General features: G+C 33.5%; 1 long non-coding RNA gene across 1 annotated transcript in view; it reads right to left on the bottom strand.

Moving 5' to 3' along the window:
• Window positions 1-541: 541 nt before the first annotated feature.
• The window catches only part of LOC115889728, a 29,202-nt gene continuing 23,473 nt past the window's right edge, over window positions 542-6,270 (bottom strand). The window contains exon 3 of the long non-coding RNA XR_004051494.1: window positions 542-561. This is a non-coding gene — a long non-coding RNA (uncharacterized LOC115889728). The remainder of the gene's footprint in view (window positions 562-6,270) is intronic.

Raw genomic sequence — 6,270 nt, 5'->3', positions numbered from 1 at the left:
TCAATGGCCTACCGACTTAGGAAGTGTCTAAATTAACTCTTACTCACGAGATATCCGATCTCATCCGGCCTCGAACCGGCGTGAATGAGCAGTGTGTATCAATAGATTTTACACTTTTCCCTTGGACAACAGCACGATTCAAAGTTTCGAACCGGTCACCCGTCCATCAACTAGCATCGCCTTACGTCGCTTAACTTCGGTGTTCTAATGGGAACCGGTGTTTCGACGTAGCTGGGCCGTTGCCCTATAGAGCGAGTATCAAGCCACTTCTAGGAGGAAAATGACAAACCACTAGTGATGAGCGATTGCAAGACCGAGACCGAAAACCAAGACCGACCGCCAATGACGTAGTCATATTTAGAAAAAAAAATTATGTAATGTAGCATTATGCTTGTAGATGTTCGGTCAAAATGTCAAAAATATATTGTTAGACTAGACTAACTAAAAAAATATTTATAGATAAACTTTTAGAACAGATTTTTAGAAAAACAGATACTTACTTTGGATGTAAAATGTTTCCTTTAATGGCAATATTCAACTGTCCACAAAAATATCGTCGGTCTACAAACAAAATACACTAAGTCCAAAAAAATATTTTTAATGCATTTTTCCTCTAAAAATATAACGTTACTATAGACTTATGAAAATAATTTAAAAATGAAAGTAATTGGCTAATATAGAGCTATTATTCTGAAAAAACTTACATACACCGAATGCGCGACTCAAAAGTGGCTCACCCCCTATAACTTTTTTATTTTTTCAGATAAAAAAACGAGATTTGGTAGGTTAGTATACGACATAAATTAGGATTTATTGACGTATTCTATTGTTTTCGGTCACTTCCCATTTTACCGGAAACGACTACAACTTTTAATTTCAAAATGGCACCTTTGGTGTATTTTTACTTTACTGGATAGAAAATGACACTCTGAATAGAATGAAATTAGATTTACAGATTATTATTAGATTTACTAACGTAGCTCTATAATCTGGAAATCTAGTCAAATGATAAATAAGTCAAAAATCGAGGGGTAAACCGCTGACAAATTTCTGTACACTAATACCACGAATAACGCCAAAAATGCCAACTAATACCACGAATAAGACCACTAGGTAATACCAAATAATGCCAACATAAACCAGCGGTGTTAAAAATAAAACCTCGTTAAAAATGAAATAATTGGACTTGTGTAAGGACTTGGAGTGAGTTTTTCTTGTAGACCGATAATATAGACCTCAAATCTGAGAATGATTGACTCCAAGATTCCAAAACAACACTGTGCAGTGTGAAGACAACATCGACTTTTTTTGCCCGAATTCCTCTTGCTGTTTTAGATTCGTTTGTCGGATAATAATGCATGTAACAACTTTGCAAGGGAAATTTAGGCTCTACCTTAGCATAAATTATTCCTACCAAGTTTTCGGCGACTCACGACATCCACTTTTCGCTCGACCTAGTTTCGCACTAGGAAAAACGTATTTTAATGCTACAGAGAACGAGGAAAAAAAGGAACAATGATTTCTTACGTTCGATTCGATTTGTGAAATAGCGAGGAAAACAAAAAACTCGACCTCGTACACGATATTTTCTAAAGAACTGTTCTAGAATCGCTAGTGCGTAAATGGTTTAGTTTGTGATGTTAATAAAATACCTACTTGAAGGTAAAAGTTAAATAGTCTGGTAAAAAATCAAATATGACATTCATACTGTCTGGGTAAAAACAGAAATGAATTAATATAAGCTAATATCGTTTTGGTTATACCAACGCTAACCATAAATACAAGCCCTAAAAACTAAATGATCGGACAAACAAAAATTTATTGAAAACCCTTATTTTCATAAACTGGATTATTATATTTAAGAACTACATTAAAAGTACCTACTATATTAAAATTTAACATTTCTAATGAGTATTTAAATAGTTTAGTTCCTATAAACATTAAAATAAACTGTAAGCGAATATAGCAACAAAAACATTGAATAATATAGTGACAACAAAATGTTCGGACACTTTAATAAATTACTGTTTTAATTTTAATATGGCGTCACATCGGCATGCGCTTTTACAACCACTGCCAGCCTGTCTGGCATTGTTTTTATTAATGATTGACATACGCCAAGGTAATAATAATAATAATAAAACAAATTGACATAATTCACTTAATATCATCGTCAAATGGGCAACGGTACGTTAGAGATCGTCACGCAAATTTTGTTTCATTTTATGCCACCATGTCCCGATAACATTAAGGTCCGGACTGTGCGAAGGCCATGAGAGGACCTTGATGTTATTGCCCTAAACAATTTTTTAGCAGTTTTAACCATATGGCATGCACCGCCATCCTGTTAAAATATAAAATTCATGTCCTGGTAAAGATCTCTTGCACTTGACAGAAGACTGTTTTTCAAGATTTCTTTATATTTGACGTAGTAAGGCAGGCGGCCACTGCGCACTGAAAAAAAGGATCTCTCAGTCGAAATGAATATGACTTTGACCCAAAAGATTGGCGCTTTTCAATAGGGCCAAGAACGACGTTTCTTTGCCCAAAGCATTAACTATCTTTCCATAAGCTTTAAAAAATTACTTTAGAGAATAGAAGAATCTATCTGTCCAAAATATTTCACTCTTGACCCAAAATTAATATGCAAAGAAGTTCTTGATACAAGAACAATAGTCTCTTTGATTCATGCAAAAATTCTTGATTGAAAAGGGATATTTCTTGATTAAAGAGACACTTTTCTTAAACCAACAGCGAATACCATTGACTCAACTAAAATGTATTTTGATCTAAGAGAAGTCTATACATCATACATATACAGGCATATTAGGAGGTATATTATTTTCTGATAAATTTAGGTTTTCCTCGTCTGTAGTAAGTAAAGTGATATTATTTTCCTCGATAGTAGTTATTTGTGCTTCTTCACTACTTGGTATTTTTTGGGGTGGTTCATCACTCTACAAATGACAAAAAAATGTTACATCACGATTAATCAAAGTAAAGCAAACAAATTATTAAAATTACAAGCTTTGGTCACATTTTGCATTTTTTAATACGACGACTTGAAATTCTAAAATTGTTGTAATTATTTGCATAAAAAATCGATACCTATGTTCTTATTCTATCTATAGTCACGCATGCATTATCTAAACAGGGCATTAGGTAAATGTCTCTTACCTTCAAATATAGCAAAAAAAAAGCTCTAATTTCCATTTTTTTCAGAAACTCCTTTAAAGAATTCATATTATATCCTAAAATTTGTCCATAAAAAATGACAAATGCATGTTAATAACAATCATTAATTTGTTACACGATATGCGTTTAAAAAGCAAATTATGCAAAATTCCAAGCAACAAAATCAGTGTGTACTATGATGTGCGATCTATGAAATGCGACGTGCGACTGATCGGACTGCCGACTGATTGTATGTACCGTCCTTCGTCATCGTCTTGTTCACCGTGTCGTTATTATTTTTCATCAAAAGAGTATTTAGCTATTGGAAAAATGGCCATGTTTCTTGAATGAAGTACTTCCTAGCGTATTTTTGTTATTATCTTAAAACAAAGCAACTTGCACTTGGTTGAATGAAAATAGATTCAAGAGAAATTTTCGAATTTTTCAAGAGAACAAGTTTTCTTGAGTTAAGAGAGTTTTTCTTCAGGCAAAATATTTTCTTTTACGCTAAAATAAATTCTCTTGCCACTAAATTTTTTTTTTCAAGACCGATGACGACTTTAGTTCAAGTCTATCTTTTTTATCAGTGCGAGCGTAACTAAACTAAGCTAAGAATATAAAAACAAAGGTAACTAAACGAAAATAAGTTTCATCGGCCACTGGGAACGATTTTCGCTGAGTAATTAGCTGCGTTTTCGTATTGTGTCTCTGCTATCATAGAACTAATCGGTGCGAAAAATTCGCTGGAACCTCTCACGAACTAAAACGAGCGAAACTAAACTACGATTTGAATCTTCGTTCATATATTTTCGTTTAGTTTCGCTCAAGTGGCCGCTAATGCATTTAAAAGTATGGGAGCTGATTTTTACAAATATTATCTTCGCTTGGCTTAGTTTAGTTTCGCTCGCAGTGGCCGCCCGCCTTTAATTGTGCTTTCTATACCACCTCATGCCTTCCTAGACTCGCTGTGGACATACCTACGAACACCCTAAAAGCATAATTTTAGGAAATAAGCTTTTAGGAAATTCTACTGTCCTTTTGAGGTTTTATGAGGCTCATACCTGCGTGCACATGTAATCCTTTCACTTGCAGTTTGCGATTGTAATTATCAGCGTCGGATTGAAACTTCTGATTTTACGAACTACAAAAGTGACATTAAGGTGCAATGTTTAATTATCTCCCAATCTGATGCTGATAATTCCAATCACAAATTACAAATGCACGGATTACATGTGCATATGAGCCAGCTTAATACCAATATAATAAATATAATCGAACACCGCTAGAGTGTCTATTTGATAAAGATTGCCTCAAAAGGACAGTGAAATTTCCTAAAGACATTTTGATTTATGGATGTATGTCCAAAATAGGTCCAGGAAGATATGAGGTGATAGAAGGCACAATAAATGCGTCAAAAAATCAAGAAATTTTGAAAAATAATCTTGTGCTAAGTGCTAAGGACCTGTCCCAAGAGGTGAATTTTATATTTTAACAGGATGGCGGTGCATGCCATACGGCTAAACATGCTAAAAAATGGTTTAGGGACAATAACATAAAGTTCTTCTCATGGCCTTGGAACAGTCCGGACCTTAATGTTATTCATACATTGTGGCATAAAACGAAACAAAAGTTGCGTGACGATCCTCAACGAACCGCTGTCCATTTGACAATGATTTTATGTCAATTGCCGAAAAATTTTGCCCTGGCGCGCTGAAAAAAAGGATCTCTCAGTCGAAATGAATATGACTTTGACCCAAAAGATTGGCACTTTTCAATAGGGCCAAGAACGACGTTTCTTTGCCCAAAGCATTAACTATCTTTTCATAAGCTTTAAAAAATTACTTTAGAGAATAGAAGAATCTATCTGTCCAAAGTATTTTCTCTATTTAAAGAAGTTCTTGCTACAAGAACAATAGTCTCTTTGATTCATGCAAAAATTCTTGATTGAAAAGGGACATTTCTTGATTTCTTACTTACTTACTATTGACTCAGCTAAAATTTATTTTGATATAAGAGAAGTCTATACATCATATACAGGCATATTAGATACGAGGTATATTATTTTCTGATAAATTTAGGTTATTTCTGCTTCTTCACTACTTGGTATTTTTTAGGGTGGTTCATCACTCTACAAATTTAAAAAAAAAAATTATTTGCATACAAAAATCGATACCTATATTCTTATTCTATAGTTACGCATGCATTATCTAAACAGGTGCATTAGGTAAATGTCTCTTACCTTCAAATATAGCAAATAAATGCTCTAATTTCCATTTTTTCAGAAACTCCTTTAAAGAATCCATATATCCTAAAATTCCATAAAAAATGACAAATGCATGTTAATAACGATCACTAATTTGCTATACGAAAGGCCTTTAAAAAGCAAATTATGCAAAATTCCAAGTGAAGTGATTCCAAGCAACAAAACCCGTGCGTACTATGATGTGCGACCTATGAAATGCGTACGACTGATTGGACTGCCGACTGATTATCTATACCGTCCTTCGTCATCGTCTTTGCGTGTCGTTATTATTTTTCATCAAAAGAGTATTTAGCTATTGGAAAAATGGCCATGTTTCTTGAATATAGTACTTCCTAGCTTATTTTTCTTATTATCTTAAAACAAAGTAACTTGCACTTGGTTGAATGAAAATAGATTCAAGAGAAATTTTCTAATTTTTCTAGAGAACCAGTTTTCTTGAGTTAATAGAGTTTTTCTTCAGGCAAAATATTTTCTTTTACGCAAAAATAAATTCTCTTGCCACTAATTTTTTTTTCAAGAACGATGATGACTTTAGTTCAAGTCTATCTTTTTTATCAGTGCGTATGTCAATCATTAATAAATACACAACCAGACAGGATTGCTGCGGTTGTAAGAGCTCATAGCGATGTAATGTCATATTAAAATTGTTATTTCTTCATTCAGAACCTCGCAATTAGTGGAATAAATTAGTGGTTTCAATTAGCGTAGAAATTTGTTCCCTTAGTTTAAATGTAAGCATTCAGAACGTCAAAATTAGTGGTAGACATTTTCAATTAGTAGAAAGTTATCAAACTTAACTTTTCCACTAATTATACTTCAAAATTTGCGAGAAA

The sequence above is a fragment of the Sitophilus oryzae genome, unplaced genomic scaffold, assembly GCF_002938485.1.
Source record: "Sitophilus oryzae breed Bouriz unplaced genomic scaffold, Soryzae_2.0 scaffold_845_pilon_pilon, whole genome shotgun sequence".
Taxonomy (NCBI): Eukaryota; Metazoa; Arthropoda; class Insecta; order Coleoptera; family Curculionidae; genus Sitophilus; species Sitophilus oryzae.
This window is presented reverse-complemented; position numbering and strand designations above follow the sequence as displayed.